Below are 26,771 nucleotides of genomic sequence, written 5' to 3'. Positions count from 1 at the left end.
TTCATGTCCTGCTGCTTTTAGGCAGAGAAGAATTGTGCACTATTCAGATATAGCTGGGCTGCAAGTATTTTTTAATCTATAAATTCCTTGGGAGGAGACTGCATGACAATAGTTTCTAGTAGGTTTTGAGTAATGAAAGACAAAAGAATAGCCATCTTGCTCAAACTCTAGTCAGTGCCTTTAAAAGTCTTGGAAGAATTATCCTTCTGGATTCAGTTCCAAGTGGGGAAAAAGACACTGGAAACATGGAGGCTGTTTGGAAAGATGGTTTAATGGTGGACAGGACAACATGGCTTGGAGCTCCAAAGAAGGAAGGATGATCACATGCTTTAAGGTGAAGGAAAAGCGAGAAAGCTGAGATGCTGGGAGTCCCTTATATACCCTCTGTTGGGATTTGAATTTGAGCTTGTATTCTGATTGGTTGTCAGATTCCCATTACCTACCTGATAATAGATAATCAGACTTGGAAGGGACCTTGTAGGTCATCTAGTCCAACCCCCCCACTCAAGCTGGAGACCCTACACCATTTCTGACAAATGGCAGTCCAATCTCTTCTTGAAAGTCTCAAGTGATAGCACCCCCACAACTTCCAAGGGCAAGCTGTTCCATTGGTTGATTGCTCTCATTATCAGAAAGTTTCTCCTTATTTCCAGGTTAAATCTCTCCTTGTTCAGTTTCCATCCATTATTCCTTGTCTTCATTATATCTGCCTTCCCTCCTTCTGTCCCTCCCACCTTGCTCTTTCCATCCTTCCCTCCTCCCTCCATCTTCCTTCTCCTTGTACCTTCCTTTATTCCTTTCTCCCTTTTTTCCTCCCATCTCTCCCTCTTTTCTCCTCCTCCTTCCTTTTTATTCATTCTCTCCTTTGCATAAGCCAAGGATTGTGTAGGCCTTTTTTAATTAGTTTGCTACAGATTGAAGAAGTCCTTGAGAGATGAATTGTGTTGGATTGTAAGCACTACAAAGTATTAGGCTCACATTAAGGGATGTTGCGACTACCAATCAGTAGCTATAAACTAAAGCAATCTCATATTTTTTGAATTTTCATATATAAAAATCCAGATACATTGTGTTAACCCCACTACCACCACCAAAAAGGCAAATAGAGGAATGAGTAAAGCTTTCCCAACCTGATGTCTCTGGACATACTTGCTGCAGAAGATTATGGCTTTAGTTCAATACTGCTGGTACAATATTTTGCCACTTATACAAAGAAATAAGCACGTTTCCTAAGGTGAGGATTCAGTAAGAAGGTTCTGAATCTTGTCTATGTCCAGCTGAAGTAAGTGGAAGTTGTGTTATAGCTCAGTTGTGTTCCTGGCAATTCACTTTACTAGATTTATTCTGAATTTCTGCCTAAAATAAAGTACTGTGGTTAGTTTTGTCTTTTGAGGAGAAGAAAAACACACTATATAAGTATGATTTAGGAACTTTAATACTAATGGCAATAAGTTGTACTGAATCAAGGTTTTCAAGCTTGGCAAGTTTAAGACTTGTAGACTTCAACTCCCAGAATTCCTGAGCTAACATGACTGGAGGAAGAATTCTGGGAGTTGAAGTCCACAAGTCTTAAAGCTGTCATGTCTGAAGACCCCGTACTAAATTAATACTGTATAATTGTAAGCTGAATGCTACAGGATGGTAATTCTATAGTTAGTTGTGATCTCTTTGATATTTCAAAGACAAACTTCAAGTATTGTCTTGAATAAATAGAAAATCATCATAAAGGCTTTTGTTTCTTTTTGGCTAAGCAAAACTACACATGATAAATCACTTTTAAATTTCAGTATTGTCAGTAAAATCCTGTAAGCCCATCTTTTAAAGCCCTTTTATTGTTTGTTGTATGCATTTTATAGAGAAGGAAACAATACATTTCATTCAGCATTTATACTAAAGACAGGGGTTCTTTATAAAATGACTTTGCAAACTTTATAGTATGTACAAAACAATACTTTTTTTTTGCAGCCTAAACACTTCTTATTCAAAGTAAGTTCTATAGAATTGCAAAGCAATTCATAAGTAAGAATACTGGAGCTTTGCAGAACAATCCTGCATATGCTTAAATTGTTCTAAGTCTCATAGAATTCAGAGGCATTAAAAGCCCATTTGTTTGTTTGTTTAAACAAAAAGACCCCTAATTTAAATTGTATCCCCTTTTTGTTAACATTTTCCTATATTAAGCTGTTTGGGGGTGTTTCCCCCTCCCTTTATAAAGAGAAACAAGACTGAATAGCTATTGGTGCTTATGGGGATCTTCAATCTCTAATCAGAATGGACCCTCATTCCTCCACCCGGGGCCTGTGGGTGATGTGGATGGAAGCGTCTTCCTACACCATGGGTCTCCAAACTTGGTAACTTTAAGACTTGTGGACTTTAACTCCCAGAATTCTGGGAGTTAAAGTCCACAAGTCTTAAAGTTGGCAAGTTTGGGGACCCCTGTCCGGCACTCTCTACTCTTGTTCAGGACACAAGTGACAGCTCTGTTCAGGAAGGCCTTACATAGATTCAGCTTCTGTACTAGGTGCTCACATTTCTGAATCAAGTGTTCTCCTCCCTTGTAGTTATACAGAGCTCGGCTATCTCACAGCCGGACTAATGAATTCTACATGGGATTGCCCTTAAGCATCATTCTAGAGATAACTCTACAAGAGACGTGTAAAAATTTTTCGAGAATGTCCTTGAGAGAGGAGGAGAAGGATAGCAACAGACTAAGCAATGGTCAGGTAAAAGGCAGCTTAGCCTGTAGAAGCAAGAAGGGATCCTTCCTAGTTCTTTGGATTGTAAAGGCAAGGGGAAATAAATGTACTTTCAGACTTACAAGATTCTATTATTGAAACTTTACAATAAAGTTTTTTTTCCAATGAGACAAGAGTTCTGTTAGCTATAGCTTCAGCTTCTTCATCTGTATCAGTCACAAGTTTTCCTGCAAATATATACTCAGGACATGGGATATCTGTCGAGTATGAGAAGAGAGATGGGGCTTGGCTCATCTGTTGTTGAACCTACTATTAGAAAGGAGAACAAGAAGTTTTTAACATTTCTTCATTCATACTATAGACCAAGGGTCTCCAACTAACATCCATGGCCTGTCAGGAACCGGGCCATACAGCTAGAGATCAGCTGCAGGCAAGTGAGCAAAACTGAAACCATTCTCCCCTCTGTGGAAAAAAAATGTCTTTCATGAAACCAGTCCCTGGTGCCAAGTTCTGTAAAATAACAACAACAACAACAACAATAATAATACTTTATTATCATTGTACGTATATACACAGTATACACATAAAATGAAATTCATATAACACTGGGAGACCAGACCCAACACATACACACACGACAATCCCAACACACACCCGCCCGCGAAAATTTCCCGCCCCTAAAAACACACAAGCATCCACACAACAGACCAGGTAATACTGTCCAACAACTCACTGATGGTGGTCCTTAAGTGCAATTATAGCTCTGGGATAAAAACTGCTCAGAAAACATGTGGCCTGAGTTTTAATTGTTCTGTATCTTCTGCCAGAAGGCAACAGTTCACAAAGTTTATAAGCAGGATGGGAAGATTCTCTGAGAATGTTGTGCGACTTCCTCAAACAGCGAGATGTGAAGAAGTGGTCCAGGGCTGGTAGCTGGACCCTGATGATATTCTGGTAAGTTTTAATCAATCTCTGTAGAGCTTTTTTGTCTGCTACAGAGCTGCTCCCATACCATGCAAGAATGCCAAATGTCATGACACTCTCAATGGTGCTGGCAATAGTAGGACAGAAGTAGATGCTGAGATAGATTAATCTTCTTGTGCATTTTCAGGAAGTACAGCCTCTTCTGTGCCTTCTTCACAAACATATTAGCATTCATAAGTCCATGAGAGGTCCTCCAAGATATAAGTGTCCATAAATTTAAAACTACCAACCCTGTCTACCTCCTCGCCATTTATGTACAATGCACATCAAGTGGATCTGATCTTGTGATCTTTTCCTGACCACAATAGTAGATGGACATCTAACTCTGTTTACGCTATTTATGTTGGCTGTTCAGTGGCCGCATAGATGATAATAGTGCTTAGTCTCCTGGAGAGGATCAGCAGGAGTGGTTTGGAAATCCAGAAAACAGGAAATCTCAGAAAATAACTTAGAACAGTAAGTTATGATAAGCATGTCAAGCACATACACTTTAATTATCTTGAGATCTTTGAATTGTCAATTTGGGCATTCTTTTCTATTTCTTGCTTTTTCTTTTCAAGTAGATTTTTTAAAGCATTGCCTGATTCCCCCCCACCCCACCCTTGAAATACAGTATGGCAGTTCACATGATTAACACTTCCTGCCATGCTCAAAACTGTGAAACATATCTGAAAATAGATTTTAATTAACATTAGCACTTTCGCAATTAGTGCTGGCAATAAACTGCCTCTTGGCTGACTCAAGAAAATTCTAATTATTTTCAATGGGCTCTTTTCACGGTTGTGTTGGTTGAAAAGTTAGATGGAAAAAGTAGCACAATTGTACATATAAGGTAGTAAGATAGCTGTGAAAAAAAAATGGCACATTCTAGGGTCCCACGTTTTCTCCACTACGTCTGTACAGGAATGAATAGTTGACTTGTTGTAATGGCTTTCAGGGTAATGTAGTTTTAAAAGATGATAGGTTTGAGTTGCTCTGGACAAGATACTGGTAGGCCCATTAGGGGCATCACAGACTTTATCTTGGCTTTGCTGTCTAGGGAGACAAGAAGCAGACAGGGTACTCTAGTTGCCTTTACATGTTATTTCTGTGTAAGATGCTCATACGGTATCTGCAGCAAAAGCTGTGCTAAATAAAGATAACGTATTATGAGCAAACACTCCAAGAAGTTTATACTCTATATTCAAAATAGAAATCATTATAAAATATTGTTTTCCCTGACAGAGAGGGAATTGCTTATATATTAAGATCCAGATATCAAGGCCGAAATCTGGCATGTCTAACTCTTAACTTTGGTCTCTAAAAATATAAACAACCTTCCTACTTAGCCACAATGTTTGGTTGGTGGGTTGTGTTTTCCATAGTCAGTTATTACTAGTGCATACCTGAATTAAAGTGATTTTTCAAACTGGGAGAGGGAAAAATTGCAATAATTGCTTCCTTGACTTGTTGAAATTTCAAGCTTCTCAGTTATTAGTGAATAGGTCTGCCTTCCTGCCAGGTAACAGCAAAGCTGATGGAAAAAAGTCTAATCTAGTAGAGAATAAATTGGTTATAAGTGGAAAATATTCAAATGCTGGTATTTCTATCCACACATTTCAATAAATTTTGCTAAAGGAAACTCTGTGAGAATCTTGCTTGGCTTTAATCACTTTCTGTTGGGAGCAGTAATACAGTAAGCCCTCAGAAGCCATTTAGGAAAATAGGTATTGCTTGACCAGTTAGGTCACTCAATGTCTGAGATTGTTCCTACTTTATAATATTAGCCTTTAATTAACCTTGATGAAAAGTCTGAAAAGAAAAATTGGAGCACTGGGCAGAGCATAGCCTCCTTCTAATAGGCTTCTTACACTGTAGGCTAAATGCATTGCTTGTCATCTCAATATGCCAAGGCCTTAAATCAAAGCCTCTTAATAGGAAGGCAAAAATAATAATGACATATCATTTTATCCTTAAAGTGTTTGTCAGTAGTTGACATTTTGCCTAATCCTAATCCTCTGGAGTGGTATAACATATCTTATCTGGGGACCAAGCTCTTTGGCATTCAAGCATCATCTGAGACTAAATAAAAGCATATTTGCACAAAAGCAAGCCTCCATACATTTTACACCGGGAATGGAATTGGTTCACTAGCTTACAAGGGAAAGATTAGAATTAAAAATATTGCAGAAAGAGCTTGTTCATAATTTCCTGTGCATTCTGGCTCTTTAGTCTCTTGAAGGCCAGGATGTTTTTGGAAATGTGCATTTCTGCAGGTTTTTTTGGAAGAGCCTGGTGAAAAGAGGGGAATTCAGGAGAAGGATCTTGCAAAGAAGAGCAAGCTCATTCAGATGGCATGTGAGGAAATAATAAAAGAGGCCCTAGACCGAAGGACTTAAGATCTTCTTGCCATGAAAGAAAAGATTATTTGCAAAGAGAACTAAGCACATCAAATAAGAAGGGCTGGGCCAGACGTTTTCTGGACATCCTTTCCCACATTTTGTTTCAGAGATGAGTCTTCAGTCAAGTCATCCTTTCTTACAGGGTTATTATCAGGGGTGGGATTCAAATTTTTTAACAACCGGTTCTGTGGGCATGGCTTAGTTGGTGGGCATGGCTTGGTGGTCATGTTATTGGCTGGGCGTGGCCAACTCAATGTCACTCACATCGAGGCACGCATCTCCTCACCTGGCCTCTCATGACTATGGGGATGCTGCAACAGTTGTAAGTTTGAAAAATGGTCATAAGTCACTTTTTTCAGTGCCATTGTAACTTTGAATGGTCACTCCACACAAGCAAAGTATCAGCACAGGAGGAGAAAAAAACTCCAGAGAAGTTCCTGAGACAGGAAGTCTAGTCCTGCCAAGAATGTAATAAGGGTTAATGGAGAGGCAGTTTCTGTAAGCAACACCAGAATGTTTCCTTCCTGCCTTCCTTACAGGATTAGGCCAGTAATTTCTTCTAACAACCAGTTCTCCAAACTGCTTAGAATGTTAACAACCAGTTCTAACAAATAGGTACGAACTGGTAGAATCCCACCCCTGGTTATTATCTTGGAACAAATCTATAATGTCAGTTGTTTTTTGTGTGTCTTTGGCATTAGGGAATGGAAGTACATTTCTTTTCCGGAACTGCCAACATACACATTTGAAAATAACTGTAGCCATATACTATATCTAAGCCAATAGAAAATTGTCAGAAGAGTTTGTAGGATTATGTCTGTATAGAAATTTTCGCAAGCTCATGGAAAATGAATTAGAATGAAGTCTTTCAAAGCTAGTCTGCCCTATATGACCATCTTTGAAAGTGATCATCTACAATGAACGTATCTTATCTAATGCAGGGACAATGTTGTACAAAAAATTGCCCATCCTCAGGCACTCATGCAAATTATTGGTTCATCATTTTGAGGATCTTTCCTTTTAAACTGGGCTATTGGAAATTAAAACCCAGACTGCAGAAGGATCTGGAAGATACATAGGTTTGTCTGCATGAGTGTCTTTCCCGGGCATCTAAATATCTTTATAATGAGCATGTATCTTTGACATACAACCATTTGTTTTAACACTGAAGAAAAAAGTGAATTTTGGACCGTCCTTAAAATTGGAACTGGCAGACCACCCTCATGGTCACATGATCAAAATTAGGACACTTGACAGCCAGCTCACATTTATGAACATTGCAGCATCTTGTCATCACATGGTCATGTTTCACAACCTTCCCAGCCGGCTTCTAACAAGCAAAATCAATCAATGGGGGAAGCCCAATTTGTTTAATGACTATGTAATTTGCTTAATGACCAAAGTAAAATGGTTGTAAAATCAGGTCCAGTAACATGATGACTTCCTTAATGACTGCATTGCTTAGCAGCCAAAATTCCAGACCTATCTGTAAGAAGTAAAATTGGGAATTTTATATTGAAAAGTGAGATGACCTCTTTCAGTGAATATTTAATTATACTGAAGACTTTAAATATATCTCTTCTTATCCCCTTCCAGGTAAAATTTGTGTTTGAGGGAAAAACTGTATAATAATCCCTGGAAAAACATTGATGTGCTGAGAATCATAACAAATTCTATAGATTAAAAAATAATCTGCCTCCAGTCATGTGATTTGCCCTAGAGTTTCCTGCTCTCAAACAGTTCAATATTTTTACTGTTTGTCTTGCCATCATCATGTTTCTGGATGTCTAAACAATCAGATAAAATATTGAAGGACAAATTGAAAATGTGCTATAAGCAGCCAAACAGGTGGTTGATTTATGTAAATGTCTTAGTTTTCACTATTTGCTCATCATTAAAAGAAAATTTCTTTGTCATCTTATGCATGTTTCTGTCAAGGGTATTTGAGATTTAATGGCTATTGCAATAGCCATTCCAATAGTTTAATTTTGCTAACTGATAATAAAATATACAGTTCATCAAGTTTTGCTCTACTGGGTTAGAGAGGTTAATGGAAAACACTGAATCAATCACTCTGATTCACCTAGGCTCATCCACATGGCTTGTTTGCCGCAGTATGAAAACATCCACCAACCATTTATACATAAGATACCCATGCGACATTGCCTCTGTCTCATCATCAGCTCACTGCTTAGACAGCCCCCTAAGAGGGCATGAAAGTGATGTTCTTCTTCATATCCCAACACAGAACCTCTCGTAGAACTTTAAGGACAGATAGTGGAGGAGCCTTGGAGGCTGGTGATTCTGCTAATCCAGTTAGCCTGGCAGTTTGCTGTAGTCTCTAGACTCTGATATCTAGTCTCTAGAGCAGGGGTGTCCAACCTTGGCAACTTTAAGACTTGTGGACTTCAACTCCCAAAATTCCTCAGCCAGCTGGAATTCTGGGAGTTGAAGTCCACAAGTCTTAAAGTTGCCAAGGTTGGACACCCCTGCTCTAGACTCTGTGCTTACATGGTCAATTTGACTGTGACATTGTAGAGGAGGGTCTCCAAACTTGGCAACTTTAAGACTTGTGGACTTCAACTCCCAGAATTCCCCAGCCAGCCAGGCTAGCTGGGAATTCTGGGAATGAAGTTCTCAAGTCTTAAAGTTGCCAAGCTTGGAGACCCCTGTTGTAGAGAGTAGGGAAGGCAATTTTTGATGGAAATATGCAGGAATCTACCTAGGCAAAAGAAACTGAAACATTTTTAAAATCTGGAATTAAATAATATTTGGAAGCAGCTCTAGCAGATGTCTCTCTACTTCACCGGAGTATAAAAAGGTGAAAGGAGTATAGCATAATCAGACTTCAAAGAGTCTGTTATTATAGCGATAGCTTACTTCAATAAAAATAGGTGTAGCTTTCCAATAGAGTTAATTTCCTGCCCTTGTTACTATAGGCAACCTACAGATTCAGACATATGTACATATTGTGGCTCTTGAAGATTCCCCTGATCATGATTGATGAAAACGAAGGGTTTCCCTGACTGACTCAAAGTTGACTCAGCCTTCCATTCTTCTGAGGTCTGTAAAATGAGGACTCAGATTGTTGGAGGCAATATGCTGTCTCTGTAAACCACATCGAAAGGTCTGTAAAGTACTATGAAGCAGTCTATAAGTCTAAGAGCTATTTATTTATTTAATTTATATTGCCTCCTTTTTGCCGATGGCTACTCGAGGTGGCTTACACAATGTAAAACTATATCTAAAACAAAAAAATAAAAATAAAAAACAATAAAAACCAACAAAAAGAATCAAATAAATTAGTAAAGTACAATAGAACAAATTGGGGGGGGGGGACAACCCCCACCCCCCACCCTGATGACAGTAGATCACACTAGCCATTTGATGGGTTCCATCCCTTTTTGGGTTCCCCAGGCCCGCTGGCAAAACCAGGTCTTCAGTGCCTTTCGGAGGAGTGCTAGAGTGGGAGCCATTCTAATCTCTGGGGGAATGATATTCCAGAGAGAGGGAGCCACCACAGAGAAGGCCCTTCTCCTGGGCCCCACCAGGTGTATCTCCCTCAGGGGTGGGACCCACAACATTCCCTGCCTCCTCACTCAATAGGTTGGGTAGATGTGACAGGCAAGAGACATTCCCTCAGATAACCTCAGACAATACTGCTATCTTAGTGCACTTCAAAATTTTTACCACAAGTCCTAGAACAGCTACAGTACATCACATAAAAGAACAGATCCAAAATACTTGAAAGAAATATGCTTATCCCATGTTTGATGTTTTCACCTACATTAATAGCCCCCCCCCCAAAAAAAAAGTTATCTTCTTGCCCTAAAATATTTATGAGTGAGGATCCTTTGAGGTAAATCAGAAGAATTATAAATATACAATGGATTTCAGTGCTTCTGCAGTATCAGTCTCGTCTGCTAGAAAAATTGAAGACTAGTAATTATATCTTTCAGTTTAGCTGCCTGATCAAACTGTTCTAATGTAAGCATTCCAAACAGCAGCTGCTTTTCAATGCTTTCCTGCGTGTCTGGCGTTTAGGACATCCGGCTAAACCTTCTGATATTCTGTTCAAAATATCAAGGAGAGAAACATGGGATTAATCATGATTGAGCGATAGTCAAGAGTTAGGAGGATGGAAGAAGCTTGCCATATGTGCCTACAATGCTTTGTAGCTATCATATCAAACTTGATCTATATTTGAGTGAAAAAGCTCTCAGCTTTTTTAATTAACCAGGAACCCTAAGAATGTATTAACCAACCAATGGCCTGATACTCTGGCCAGATGTTTAGTTTAAGTTATATGTTCCCTTCGTAAAGGCTGCTATGCAGGATAGAGAGAAGATAACAGAATAAAGAATGACACAGAAAAAAGGGTTCAGTGTCCCCACTCACTTTTAATTATGGCCACTGCCTACATTGGCATATCACCATCAAAGAAACTTCCCTCCAGTCCAGAGCAAAAAAAATAAAATAAATGCTCATCCCTGCTTTAAAACATAATAATAATTTCCCGAGTACAGCTACATATTTTCATTGTAGAACATTTTAATTTCTTTTGATATTGGATAAGTCTACTTGTTACTGTGGCAATATAACTTCCTTTTAACATTTTAATGTGCCAATATTAAAGCAGCTAAACATCATAAAAGAGACTACCATAAAACCATTGCTTTGGGAAAGACCATTTAAATCATCAACCCCATTCTTAGCACAGACATTCTACTCAGAGCACTAATCTAGCATATGCTTGAACATATCCAGCGTTGGGAGCCATCATCTCTCTGGATAATTAGTTTTAATCTTAATTGTTCCTACTATGGTGAGTTTTTCTTAGGAATCTGACTTTGAAAAATATATAAAGGGTGAAAGGCACCTTGGAGATCCACATAGTCTAACCCTTGCCACTGCAGAAATATACTTTTAAAACACCAACAACAGAAACCACGTTTCTCCAAAAAAAGCCCTGCCCTGAAAATAAGCCCTACCCTGATTTTAAAGATTTGCCATATATATAAGCCCTACCCCCAAAATAAGCCTTAGTGAAGGGGTTGGGGGTGGCCAACACAAGAGGCAACGAGCACACATGGGCCTTCAGTGTCCATCAGCAGCCGCCACTCTTGCAGTACAGATAAGTTGATTACCTGTCTAAGCAGCAGGCAGGGGCAGAGAAGGCATGCGATCTGAAGGTGTTGCATGGGCTGCAGGAAAGTTGAGAGTCGGTGGGCAGGAACAGCAAGTGGCCATGGGAAGCTCGTCTTCACGTGGCAGCACCAGCAGCAGATGGAGGCAGGCAATCAGGACATGCATGGGCAGCGGGAAAGCCAAGAGTCGGTGGACCAAAGCGTTGGCCGGCCATGGGAGGCTCATCTTCGTGTCTCAGCTTGCCTGCGGCCAGCATGGCACATCCAGATCACCTGCGTATGGTAGTCTGCATCACTGTTGCAAATGGGCTATTTTCCTTCCTGAGTTGCCCAATTTACAAGCAACAAGGAAGACATTCCTCTGGATAAATCCATGTGTCATTCTTGGTTCCTTGCACTTGACACTCACGTTTTTCCTTCCAGAACTCTTATAATTAGTTGATCTCTTCTGGACATAACTCCAGGTCACCATTACCTAAAATGCAGTAATCAGAATTGGGCATGGTATTTATACATGCACTCTGAGCAGTGCAGGATGAATATTGCTGTTAATCTTGATGCTGTACTTCTGTTGGTGACGGCCAAGAGTATACCTGTTTTGTAGCTTTTTCTTACTTTTGTTTAACATTCAGTTTGTGATTCAAATACTTTTTTGCATGTACTGCTTCTGAATATGGTCTCCCAGCATATTATGCCTTAGATCAGGGGTGTCCAACCTTGGCAACTTTAAGACTTGTGGACTTCAATTCCCAGAATTCCTTAGCCAGCAAAGCTGGGAGTTGAAGTCCACAAGTCCACAAGTCTTAAAGTTCCATGGGAAGTTCCATGGGAATTGAAGTCCACAAGTCTTAAAGTTGCCAAGGTTGGACACCCCTGCCTTAGATGTTTCCTACCCAAATGTGAGAAATGCTGAATGCTGAAACCCACCTTGCCATTTCTGAATATTTTTCCAACTTGGAAGAATCCTGTAGGTTAGGCCCACCAAACATCTACTGCAGTCTGTCAGCATTTTTAAAAACTCAATAAATTCACTGATACCCTCCCAAAAGACTCATTGCTATCACCTCCAGACTTAATTGCTACTGCCAGTTCCATTCTATCACCATTCTACCAACCATCAAGTAGCTAATTGGTGCACCAGACATTCCCTTGTGGCTTACAGTTACTTTCTCTTTTTGATGTGGCCCATTTTCTCTACAAGCTTTTCAGACTTGCTCTAAAATTGTAATACTTTCCCCTATGTGATTCTTGATATTTTCCACTAGAGTGTTAGCTAGTTTTGTGCTCTCCACAGATTTCATAATCATATTTTCTACCTCCTCATCCAAGATGTTTACAAATATGTTCAACAGTACCAGTTGTAGCCTTGTAGTATGCACTCAGCACTTTCTCCTGGCTTAATGCACTGTCATGTATGTACATGTATTCTCCAACCAGTTCTCCAGACATCTTAAATCTAAGCCACATTTTGCCATTTTCTTTGCTAGAATCTTATGGGAAAGATTAAATGTATTACTGAAATCAAGATAGTGTCCATGTCACATTCCTGTGGCTAACTAAACTAGTCACTCTATCAAAAAGATATCGGTTAGTCTTCACGATGTCATACTGCTTCCTGCCCAACAAAGCATTCTTTTTCCAAGTACTCACAGACTGACTGCTTAATCATCTGTTCCAGAATTTTGCTTGAAATTGATATTAAGCTAGCTAGTCTGTAACACCTTTTTCCACCCTCCTGGTTTCAAAACAGAAAAAAGTGTTTGCTTTGCCAATCTTCTGATACTTGAGTTGTGACTGTAGTTTCCCTGAAAAAAGGTGTTTACTCCAAGCTAATAGAATTTTCTTCCCTGGCACTTGGGACTCTATTCCTTCTCCCCTCTGCAGTTGAGGTGTTTGAAAAGGGCAGCCATGTTGCCTTTCATCTTCTCATTTCAAGGCATACCAGGGCTCTCCATCTCTCCTCCCTGGGTCATGCCATTTCAGAGCTAATTATTAACAATGCTTTTTGATGCTAAACAACTTTATTCTGGAAAGAATAACAAGGCCTTTTCTCTAGAAATACTTGAAAAGTACTATCATTTTTGAGCTGGTCCAGTGGATTTTCCAGATTATCTCTTTCCTATTGTAGTCTCTCAATATACCAGAGAAGATTTGGGAAATGCAAGATGAGGAAAAAATAATTATTCAAATTGATTCATTTCTTCAGCCAATAGTTAATTATTGGATAGGATCCATAATTTATTTCTACTGTCTCTTATAATATGCATTTTTCTAACTTGTCCAGAAGGAACTTGACAACATATTTTAAAATTTTGGCAGTCAAACTCCTCATCAGTTTTCTTTTAGGTCTTTTGTTCTCTAAGATTCAAACAGGAATATTGATGGACTTTTGTTACAGTCTGAACAGCAAGTGCATTTTGATTATTCATAGATATTTTTGGAAACTACAGAATCACAGCCTTTTAGGTGTGATCATACCTCTAGAAGTTTTTGAAGTTTACTAACAATGTCAGCACACACAAAAATCTGGCAATCCTTTAGAAGAATGGTCAACAAATTGCAGCCCCATGGCCTATACAGTTCCTAAACTGGGAATTTATAAGCCTGGCATCTTCTCTAAATGCACCACTGAATTTCAGTTGTCTGACATTTTAAATTAAGAAAGACACAAAGCTATGATGTAAAACTATGGCAGATTTAACAAATTTAAAAACAAAGGAAAAAGCCAAAGCACCCCCCAGGCCTGAAACAGCAGGAAATACCCTCCCAAGGTTCCAGCCCTACTGATAAATCAGGTACATGGTTTCTTTCTTTACAAGATTTACTTGCAGGAGTCGGATTCTACCAATTCAGACCAGTTCTATAAAACCGGTTGTTATGATTTTGCGCATTTCAGAGAACCGGCAAATCGTGCCCTTGGCTGGCCCCTCTCTGTCCACCCCTCCCCTCCCTGCTCAGTCAGTCCTTATCATGCATGCGTGACATCGCGCACATACGTGACATTGCTGTGTTTTCCCCTGACCAGTCACTCCTTAAGTATTTCTCTTTTTTTCTCCTCCTGATGATCAGCTGTTCCGGCCATCAGCTGTGCCGGGATCCCCCTCTCTGTTTTATTGCTTCATCCAGGAGGCTTCCCTGAGGCCTAGTAGGCAAAAGGGGGCATGTGTGGCAGCGAAGGTGGCTGTGTCCCACCCCTCCATGCTCTGTTTTTTGCCTTCCTGGGCCCCAGGGAAGCCATCTGGGAGCAAAAACATCTCCCAGAAGGCTTCCCTGAGGCCCAGAAGGCCCAAAAATGGAGCACAGGGGGTGCTGCCCCCCCCTTTCTGGGCCCCAGGGAAGGTTCCTGGGAGCAAAAAATGCCCCCCAGAAGCTTCCTCGAGGCCCAGAAGGCAAAAAAAATTGGGGGGGGGGGTTGCCGCAAAAAAAAAAAAGACAAAGAAGCTATGCCCACCCAGTCACATGGCCATGCCCACCTAGCCATGCCCACAGAACCAGTTTTTTAAAAATTTGAATCCCACCAGTTTACCTCCTACTTTTTGCAATGAGCTCAAGCCAAGAATTACACATTGTAGTACACAGTACTTCCTCCTTCTTTTTCCCGGAAGAATCTTGTAAAGTAGGTTAAGCTGAAAGAGAGAGCAATTGGCTGATAATCTTCCAGTGAGCTTCTGTGATTCACACGGTGTTAGGATATAAAATGTGTACAATTTGAAAGAAATGCTTCAGTTTTGGAAATGTGTCCACGAAGAGATTTCATAATGGGTGCGCTTCATTCAGGATTAATGAAAGCTGCCCCTATATTTGTCCCAGTGAAAAACTCTGCAGATGAAAGTTGAGTCCCTAAAATTCCAAAATATTATTCAGTGCCTCTATCTATACAATGAATTCCTGTTGTCTTCTGATTCTACACTGTCCTCCCTTTGAGGGAAAAGAATTAGCATTCTTTTCTAATCTCTCATCCACTTAAAACAGTTTAAGATTGTCAAAATGCAACATTGCAGTGTTTCTGGAATATGACAATCAATAGCCTTGTAATTAATTTCTTCCTTCAAAACTCTTGATAAATCAGCATATAATGAAACTTCTGTTTAATTGAAAAGCAGGTTATAAACCTGATGTATCTCTTCTCTGTCATTTTGATGCAAATGCTGCCTACGACGAAATTCACAAAGCTGACTTCAACGATTTCTGTGCTTTAAGCCAGAGGATATTTTTTTTTAAAAAAATGTATATAAGTGGTGAAAAATGGAATACTACAGCTCTTTCAGCTTGAATACTTCACAGAGAGGCAGCTTAATATTAGAAGTGGGTTTTTAAAAAGTGTTTTCCACAAAGTCTTTATCAGAGTTTCCCAAGCTAATACCCTCCAGATATTTTGGAACTGTATTTCCCAGAACTCATAATCAATGTGACCTTGGTCAAGGCCACAAGAATATATTTGGAACTCTAGCACTTTTTTCATATCAATATTATTGAATTGCTGCCATCTGTCCTGCAGAAATGTGTGTATCAATTGGAAAAATTTGTTGATAGGCATTGGACACCTTATATCACTTACTGCTCTGATTTTCCATGCTTGGTCCATAAAGCCAAATTTCTTTCAGAGGCAATTTTTTTGGAAGTGTTTTTGCAATGATGTCCATGAAAGCACATAGGAAAATGTTATTCTTGCATGCTATGTGAGAAATTGTTAACTAACTGCTGGATCCTGTTCAAAGACTTTTCTCTGAATGGTTGAAGGACTCTGACACACAAAACATTTTACACATTCATGCTTTTTAAAGTTTTTTCCAGAGTCTCTGTTATAGACGTAATTATATTTGAAGTAGTCCTTAGACCAGGGGTGTCAAACTCGCTGAGTCACCTTGTCACATGACGTATCGTGACTTTTTCCTCCTTTGCTAAATTGGGGTGGGCCTAGCCAGCGTATGACGCATCCAGCCCGCAGGCCATGAGTTTGACACCCCTGCCTTAGACCCATAGCTCACACAGACTTACAGAAGAATCCAAGGGGAAGAATAAATGCTTCCCCCACCCACTTTCATCACTATATCTGAATAGCATATTGTTTACATTCTAATTTTCTTTTGAAAACTGAAAACAGAGGTGAAATAATTTTCCCAAGCCAAGTGGTATCAGGTTAATTAGAATTCATCAAAAGCTAAAATCAATGAGCACAGTCTACCACTTGCTGACGTTGTAGTGCTGTTGACTTCAAGATTTAATACAGAAAATGAAAACATGCATCAGTAAAAAATCAATGGCAGTAAACAAGAAAAAGCATGGATAATTGTTTTCAAAATGAATTGCTCCAGTCTGAGGAATAAAATCAAACAAAGTACATCATCATCAGAGCCTAAAAGTCCTATTATGCTTAAGAGATTTCTGCATATAATTTCAGATAGAAACTGAACTGGTGCTGTCTCTAGGATTCGATTTTTAAATAGAAGCCACATTTTCAGCTGTATTCATCCTTACAAACAGGGTAATTGGAATGATCTGAGAGGTGCGGAGAAAATATTTAAATAACATTAAGTATAATTTGACATAATTACAGACAACTTATGGATATAGTAACAGTACTTAAGACTTATATACCACTTTACAGCCTGCTCTAAGCAGTTTTTACGGAGTCAGCATATTGACTCCAACAATCTGGGTCCTCGGAAGGATGGAAGGCTGAGTCAACCTTGAGCCTGGTGGGATTTGAACTGCCAAATTTGCAGGCAGTCCATAGTCAGCAGAAGTGGTCTGCAATGCTGCACTCTAACCACTGAGCCACCAAGGCTCTTCCTAGGCCAGTGCTTGGTTAAACTTATAGGAACTCATGCTCCAATGAGAACTGAAGCTTTGAAAGATCAAGATGTATTTTCCTCCCATTGCTGATAAAAAGGAGTATTGTGTCCTTAATTCCATATGGGCAGAAGACTACAGTTAAAAGTAAAAGAAAGGATGTAGAAGAATATCCATTTGAATTTAACTATATTATGTCTTTTTTTAAAAGATTGGGCTCTTTTGTGTGTGTCAAAACTATGTTTCTATCTCTCTCTAGCTAAAGGACAATCATTGTATTGTTTTTAATTCTTGCAAGATGCCTACAGTCATGTATGTGTTGGTGGCCATAGAAACTAAAATAAATAAATAAATAACAATGGAAGAATTGATTCATGGGTAGCTTGAGAACAGTGTGAAGCTATGGATTCGGTAACTATGTAGATGAAAACATAATCTGTTGCTAGAGCTGCATGCGCATATTCATGTAAGCAGTGGCATTTATGTCATTCATCTAAGATGGACATTAGACCTCAAGTTGATGAAAGACACCATAACCTTATTTCTGGATTTAGTTTCTCTCTTTCACTTATTATGCTGTGATGTCTAAATCTATGGAAGAAACTAACAACATATATTATTAACAGGAAAGATGTAAGAAGTTACCATATATGCCATTTTCAACAGTTGTCCTAGAATCATCTAGTTGTAAGGGGCCATAAAGGCCACTGAATCTAATCTGCTGTTCCATCTGTCTAATCCACCATTTTTCTGGGATACTGGCTCTAGGACTGTGCACTATTTTGGATTTTAATGGAAATAGATGCTCCAAGAGCACAGGTGTCAAACTTGATCGTGTCCTGTGATGTATCGTGACATATTACAATGTTTTTTGTCTTTGCGGAGCTGGGGGTGGGCGTGGCCTGCCGGGATGCATCAGGCCCGCGGGCTGCCAGTTTGACAGGCCTGCCCTGGTAATTAGAATGATCTGATCTGCACATCTTATGTTTGCATCTTTGCATGTTCTGAATCATTTTTGGATATCATATACCGAATGCCCCACTTTGACGGCAGAGTTGATCTGTTCTTACCATTAGGAATTTTTTTTCCCTGCCTTTCTAATGAAATTTATTTTTCTGTGCTACAAATCTATTATACCATGTTCTGCACTTTGGAATGATAGATAAAAGGTTTTGACCTGCTATATACTATCCCTCCAATTGTTTGAAGAGTACTATCATATGACCACTCAGCCTTCCCAAAGGTATACATTCCCAGTTGTTCTTATATCTTTTATTAGGACTTAATCATCCTTGCTATTCATCTCCCAGTCTTTCCCTTCTCTGAATCTTTCCTAAACTGGGATCTACCTAAAGCAGAACAAAGCACACTGTACTTCTTGCCAGATAAGTTATTGGGGAACAAATTGAATATTCCTTGCATGATTTGTAATCATGTAAAGAATAGCAAAGCTTTGCCTTAGTCATGATTCACAATATAAAATGATAAAATGGTTTTAAACAACTTTTCCTTCCATTTTTTTTTAAAATAGCTAATCTTAATCTCCTTAGAATAATTTATGAGCTTTTTTCCACTTGCATCTAACCACAATATTGACAAGTCCTGGAACTCCTTATTTCACTGGTTTCTATGGAACTTGCCATCATTTTGTCCTCATCCTATGTGTGAGACAAGTTTAAGACATCTTTAGTAATTCCAGTTTTAAAGTAGGTTTATTCTTAGGAGGATAGCAACAATCAACAGTTTAAAGGTGGGGACAGTCTGCACTTCCTCATCCAGAGTGCTAGGTGGCATGGTCAGTTGACTGATAAGGAGAAGATGCTGCCTGTAGGTCAGTTTGGTATCTCCAACTTTCTAAGTTCAGAGCTCTCTCCTCTAAGTCCATTACTTTTTCTTTCCACAACCTGAAACATGATTGTCAGGATGAAGATGAGAGCCGAAGGGCAAATAATTTTATTGTACTAAAACTCTTATCTCAAAACAGGCCAACAGGCAACTCTGATATTAGATCCACAAGGGGAAGCTCTCACTCCAACCAATCAATGCTAAAACCAATGCCCCATTCACAAGATGGTGGAAATCTGCCAACCATTTCTCAGATCAACTATGTTGGTCCAAGTTTTGACAAACCCACAGGTCTAATATCTGTCAAAATCATATAGCAAACGACAGCAATAATGTGATTGATGGACTTCCTGATAACACTAATAAAAGGGAAAAGAAGGAAAGCCAAAGGATATAACCAATGGCTGTGTTTAACATGGTCTGCAAAATCTGGATTAGTCTATTACCACCCAATGGTAAGCCAAGACAGAAGCTTTAGAGACAAGATAAACATTGGCATTGAGGACAGCAAACTCTAGGCCAATAAAGGTTTCTGACAACCCGAAGATGGATGGAGAGAACTATGTATTACTATGTAGTATTTTCACACAAGCAACTTACAGTTTCTCTTAGAGTCATCTAGCTATTACTGCCAGAATAAAAGTAATGAGTGTAGGCTTCAAATCACTTCAGTGATATTTGGATGATGTTGTGAAGTCATGACATGTTACCAATGAGAAAATGATATTTAACTCAGCAGTGGAGAAATGCCTTATCTCACAACTTAGACTTAGGCTAACTTTATTGTCACTTTGAGTGTACGCTAATTGGCATACGTTAAAATGAAATTTCATTGCATACAGCTCTCAAAGGGTTACCACCTCCAATTTTCCCCACCAATATGATTAAATAATTAATAAATATTTAAATAAATGACAAAATTATACATGTACCCACATATATTATATGACATGGAGAAACAACAGTCTTGTATACATGTTCATGGTGAGAGAAACAAATCATGTGAGTTTGCCAGACAGATGGCATAGGGAACAAAGCTGTTACAGAATCTGCTAGCCCTGCTAGAAATATTTTGAAACTTCCTCCCGGAGGGGAGGAACAGAAACAGAGATAAAGTGGGTGTGTGGGATCTCTAACAATGCTTTAAGCTCTATGCACGTAGTGCTTATAAGCAGTATCCTGAATAACAGGAAGCAACTTCCTATCATCTTCTCAGCTGTCCTTACCACTCTCTGTATGGACTTTCTATCTGAAGCACTGCTGCCACCAAACCAGTGATGCAGTTTGTTAAAATGCTGTCAATCGTGCCTCTGTAAAAAAGCTAGTTAGCTGCTGCAAAGAAGTTCAGGTTCAGCAAAGCCTGGGAAGGACACTGCACCCTTCAGTCTGGGCTCAGGCCAGAGCACAGCACTGAAATGACATTGGTCAAATGTGTTGGTGAGAGCTCAGGATGGGGATGGTGCAATCATTCTAGCTCTCCTGGCCCTCTCAGCATTTTCCAATATCATCAACCACAGCATTTTTCTGGACCAGGTTTGGGGGTTAATAAATAAACAAATAGATTCCCTATTGCACCAAGGTACACGTTCTGATAGATAACCCACCATACCTGCTCTTTTCAGATTAAAAAAACCCCATGGAATAACAGTTTCAAGTTACATGGTTACTTCCAGCAGAAACACTTTGGTCTTGAGAACATTTGCTGTTCAGTAGATCAGCCAGTGGGCTCTCTGTTGCACTGAAGAAGATAGAGATGCTTTTAAAATATACAGCGGCTTTAAAGGATTTGGGTATCTTCTGTGTGTTTACAATTGTGTCCTTGTTGTATCTGGATTTACATATTTTGGTTTCTTGGTGTGTGTAAATTAATATTTACAGAAATATTTTTCATCTCCTGTGCCCAATTGTCTGGGACTGAAAATGGAGTGGGGGGGAGACCAAAAGAAATAAAAAATGAACGTATGCACAGAAATCTTTAAATAATGTCAAGAAATGTGAAGTGTCTTCTAAAGGAATTGGTTTTTAGTCCCCAAGGAAATAAAGAATAATATACTGACATTGATTTCCCTAGGGCTCAATTATATTGGACACATTTATCAACAGTTTTCCTGTTTGTTTGAGTGGGTGTTGCTTTTCATTATTGAGACAAGTTTTAATTTTTAAATGTTTAATTCCAGCTGGATTTAGCAACCTTTCATAATGAAAACACAGCTGTTTAAAAAAAGGCTTTGTTTCCTTTTTATCCTCAGAGTTAGTCTCCCTTGATTTATTTAAAAGACCCATTGGATCCCAAGAAACATGGATTGTTATTCAGCAGTATTATTCAAAAACTTTACACTTCTAATGTTTGTAAACATGTTTATGTACCACAAGTGATGCTCTAATTCCAGCATACTGAGTGCCAAATGGACCGTTTTTAATAAAAGCTTACTGAAGACATGAGAGCATGACAACAATTTCTCAGTGATAGACTAGGTTTGACCAACTCTTTCCAACTGACTTACTCTATAACTCTGCTTGGGGTGAGTAACACAAGAATAAAGGAACTTTAGAGGGTACTGAAACAAGATACAACTAAAATAAGGAGAGGGGTGTCATGAGCTTATTAGATTACTTAGACATAATGAAACAGCCTTTGCAAATGTCTCCAGAACATCAAGCTAGATAACATTAGCAATAGCAATAGTACTTAGGTTTTTATAGCAACCCATAGTGTTTCATATTACTCTCTGGGTAATTTACAATGTTTTGCATATTGCCCCCAACAATCTGGATCTTCATTTTACCAACCTTGGAAGGAAGGAAGGCTGAGTTAACCTTGAGCCAATGAGGATCCAGGCTGTGGGCAGAGTTTGCCTGCAATACTGCATTTTAACCACTGTGCCACCAGGGCTCTCTATTTAGATCAGGGCTGTCAAACTTGCGGCCCGCATGTCTCATGTGCTGGCCACACCCATGCCCAGTTTAGCAAAGGGAAAAAAATCGTGATACATCACATGACGATGCTATGATGATGTGAGTTTGACACCCTGATCTAGATTGTAAACAGAACCAGGGAATTGAGTAAAGTCCAAAATGCTACCTTTAGCTAGTCTGAAGATGGAAATATGGAAGAATGTTTGCACCAAGGTTTTCTCTAGCACTGACAATATTAAAAAATAAATAAAAAATCCAGAGACTGTGTTCCTAAGCATTCTTTCTTGAGAACAAGCACACAGTATTCAGAATTCAGTGAGTTTCATTCTTTCAAATAAATATGCACAGAATTAGGTAGCATGAATAAATTTACATATTGGTAGTTAGGTTTTTCTTTGGTATGAGTATTTTTCTGAGATATCATCTGATGCATTTCTTGTGAAAATTGCAATATTCAAGTACAAATGTGTATCTCCCACCACAAGAATCATCCTGGCCTCCAAGAGTTCTTATGCTAGGACAGAAGGATGGCCTGGATGGATTTTGTTCTTTTGTGTGCTGTCTTCTATTCCAAAGACATAGAAAGAAACTAGAGTACATTGAATGTACACTTGGATTTCTTACAAAGCACACATAGCCTTCATTTTTTGAGAGCATGTTTGTTCTATTGAAACCTGGCTGCCAAGGCTGGGCAGATTCTTCTGTTTACTAAAACAGCAATATTCTACCAATTGAGTAGAACAGTTCCTGCACCCTGTATGATATTGTCCACTTAGAATGCTCTCTATCGCTCCTGCTCACCTTTGTCTTTTTTCGGGTTTGGCAGGCATACTTCTGAATAAAGCAGTGTAACATTGAGTTGGAAGGAACCTTGGAGGCCATCTATTTCAACCCTCTTCTCTTGCATGAAACCTATACTATTTCTGATAGATGACTGTCCAGTCTCCTCTTAAAACCCTCCAGTGTTGGGGCACCCACAATTTCTGAAGGCAATTTGTTCCACTGGTTAATTGTTCTGTTAGGAATTTCCTCTTTAATTCTAGGTTACTTCTCTCCTTGGTTAGTTTCCACCCATTGTTTCTTGTCCTGTCATGATGGTTGCAGCCACTGGTTACAACCGTCATGTTTATTTCCCCTAAGAAAGCGTATTGAGGCCACTTAGGGCCCGGATCCATTCTGACAAATAAAGATGATGTGGCAGCAGTTGACACTTGGTTTTGCAGGATGCTAGCTTCCTAAAAAAAAAAAAAAAACAGGGAGCCTGGCAGGAACCAAATAAGTATCTATAGGCACAATTGTATTGATAATCCAGGTACATAGGAAATTTAGCTATCTGTTTTTCAAGTTGTAAATATTGAAGAAAGTATTACCCAACTCTGTTGTCCATATACAGCACCCAAAATATGGAAATCTGAAAAGAAGAAAATTCATATGACTGCCTGGGGCTTGAATAAGAAAGCATGCATTTTACTGAGTGGAATTTTAATTAGAAACTTGATTTTTCCTCTCTTAAGTCTACATTTAAGTTACAGTTAATTTTTTTAGCATTTGCATGTGACAAATGCTATTTCAAAAGGTATCTACCATTCAGATTCATTTGTAAGAAGATTCCATAATCAATTACTCCAATCTTCACTTAGTAGATGTTTGGTGACAAAGCTGAATTTTGTTAGGCATGATATATGTACTGTAAATATGCACTGTTCCATTTCTTTAAGAATGTTCAGGCATGAAAACTGTCTTCTTTTTACACAATTCATGACATGCATTCCTTCCCTTATAAAAGAAAAAAGGGAAACCATTTGTGTGCGAGGGAAAACAATCAGGTAATTAATGAAGTTTCTCAGCCAGAGAACCATGAAGTCAACATTCTTTTTTTAAGTCAGTTACAATCACTTACCATCTTTAGTTCTTGATGGAATTACACTGCTCCAAGAAGAATTTGTATGCAATTTGGGGAGGGATGTCCTTCTGGACACCCAGCAGTTGTCAATCAACAGGTGGCAACTGTAGTCAGGAATCCATCGTATACACCAACTGCATCCCTCCCTGGATCTGGGTGCTTTTCTGTTTCTCATGCCTTAGCCACTTCCTGTTGATACTATTGCAATGTAGTCTATCCAGAACTACCCTTGAAGACTACAAGGAAGCCGCAACTAGTCCAGAATGCAGCCATGTGAGTAATTATGGCACTTCCCATTTTGACCATGTAACTACTCCACTATCTGACTTCTCCAGGGAAACCTGAAGTAAAAACTACATATTTCTTTGCAAACTCTAACATGGTTTTGTCAGAACTGAGCAGCAATAAATTGGTATGGATAAATTCCCTTAGATAGAAACAGTGGTATAGTAGTTTTCCACACATCTCTGTTCATATTGTTTTTGTAGGAAATGAAGGCCTAATTTAAGCTACTTCCTTCTTGTTTTCCTTAATGCATATTGCTTTCTGTGAGAGCCTTTCACAGTACCACTAGAGGGAGACCTTGCACTTTAGTATATATTGAAAGTATACCATAAGGCTTAAGTCAGGAATCTTCAAACTTGACAGCTTTAAGACTTGTGGACTTCAACTCCCAGAATTCCTCCTCCAGTCATGTTAGCTCAGGAATTCTGGGAGTTGAAGTCCACAAGTTTTAAACTTGCCAAGTTTGAAGACCTTTGGCTTAAGTATTGAAATTTATCAACACCTTTGTAGTAATCACCACCTCTAATAAGCTTTTTACAAACTGGTATCCTCTAACTAGATGGTGAGAATTGTAGTTCAATTCTGGCAGAAAATGCTACCCATAATCTCATGTCAGAAGAAACAGGAAAACTGAACAATATCTAGTAAGCAATTGGTTGGAGAAGGATGAAGGTACGTTGACAATTTTTTAAGTAAATGCCAAATATTCCATTCCTATTAAGATGATTATCCCATTAACCTGGAAGACTTTGAAGAAGAAACATCAGGTGCTATGCTGATGGCACTATTCTGATACCCCAAAATGCAAAGAATCTGCACACCCTAGTAATAAAAGGCTTGTGGTGTTCTGGGGTAGATAAACAGCCTTTACATATGGTGGAAATTGCCCACAGAAGGAAGATGTCCAGATAGGTTGTCAAGGACCAGGATAATTTTTAAAGGAATTCTTTTCCCCCCAAACACATTCCTTTATTAAGAATATGAAACAATTCTTAATCTAATCATTGAAGAGGACTTAAATCCTCCATGCCTTCTGAAGGGATAGGCGAGTATGCTTCCTTATATTTTTGAATGAATGTCTCTATTCTGCTTTGTGGATCAGAAGTGGCTTCAGCTTGAATCTGGAGTTATTTCTGTCCAACAGAAAAGTTATTCTATCCTTGAATGCTTTCCTAAAGAACCCACCAAGTGTGGTTTGCAGGCATTGCTTTGGCCTCTTTGTGTATATAGGTCAACTCTGGAATATCAGGACAACTTGGTACAGCCAGCTCACCACTAAGTTGCCTCTGCCAACTCACTGTCAAATGGTAGGACAACGCAACATGGCGGTAACTTGCCACTGGCAGCCAGAGACAGCAAGGCAGGCATACACGAGAGCGAGCAAGTGGGAAGAGTGCAGAGTGGCGACTGACGTCTTTCCATTTGCACACTCCCCACCACTGTCACCTCAGCGCTGATCTCCAGGCTGTTCAGAGTTCAAGCCATTTGATGGTGGTAGTGGTGATGGCAGTGTTCGGGCCATTCAGTGGCGTCGGTGCCGCATGGCCTGAACACTGCTGCCGCCAAATGGCTGGAACTCTGAATGGCCCAGAGCTTGGTGAGGTGGCAATGGCGGCAGCAGGAGCGGTGGGGAGTGTGAAAATGGGAAGCCTCCGGCCACCACCAGTTCTGCACTCTGCCAATTCACCTGTTCTGACCGAGGCTTCCCCAACATTACAAAGCCGACTCCTTGTCCTGATAAGCCCTTTTTATTTAGTTTACAGTGAATCCCTCTCCAGCAAAGTCCCAGCCAATAGTCTTTCAAGATATTTCACAATTAAAGACCTTTATCAGGCTTGGAAAGTTGCCAGGCTCTTTTGCTTGGCAGGTGGGCGCGCACCCGCAGCTTGCTTTCCCGGCTCTGCCCAGCCCGCACAGCTCTGGGGCAGCCCTGGCGGGATGAGCGGAGGGCCTGGCGGGGAGGTGCTCGCTGCCTTGGTGAGAGCTCGGCCGCCAGGCAGGAGGTCCCGCCTGTCAGCTGAGCTGGGAGCCCCAGGCGAAGCTCTTCGCGCTCTGCCTGAAGCCAGGCAGGGATGGCGGCTGGGCGCTTCTCCCAGGGTAGGCCGATCCTGCGCTGCAGCCCCGGGAGATTCACCTCCCCACGTGGGGTTGGGCTGCCCTCCTGGGCAGGGGAGGCTTGTCGTATTGGTAGTAGGGCATCATTTTTAAAAGAATTGGCTTTGCCTTCGAAGGTGAAGGGAAGGTGGCAACATGAGCACCTGAAGCTGAGTGTCTCCGTCAGGCTCCTGTTGCAGGGAGGAGCCCTGGCTGGCCGTGCGTGGCTGCACCAAACACTGCTGCATTGCTCTAAATGCCACAGCAGCACGGGGAGAAGGGAAAGCAATGGTGGCAGAAGGTCTCCCGACATGAAGTGCCCCACCAACGCCGAAGTCAACGCAGGCAGCACCATATCCGGGTATGCAACAAAAGTACTTCCTAACGGCAAGCCCCCCCCGCCATTCCCCCCGTTTTGCATGTTTAATATATGCCTTAATTTGGGGGAAGGGCCTTAATTTGATTTTATGCCTATAAAACATGCTGGGACTTCCTATTGGGGGAGGCCATATTGTTGGAGAAACATGGTAGAAATTACTGCAACACAGGCTGACACATTGAGTGAGGTAAGGAGAAGGGAAGGGAATTCTTATTCAAGTTTGGCAGATTTTTTTCCTGGATTCAGCTATTTGACAAAAAGAAACAGCTGACAATACTGTACAGTATTGACAGGAATCAAACATGAAAACTTTATTATTCTAATATATCCTGTCTTCATATGGTAATG

The sequence above is a fragment of the Pseudonaja textilis genome, chromosome 1, assembly GCF_049901715.1.
Source record: "Pseudonaja textilis isolate UNSWEBS1 chromosome 1, rPseTex1.2, whole genome shotgun sequence".
NCBI classification, from domain to species: Eukaryota; Metazoa; Chordata; class Lepidosauria; order Squamata; family Elapidae; genus Pseudonaja; species Pseudonaja textilis.
Note: the sequence above shows the minus strand (reverse complement) of the source record.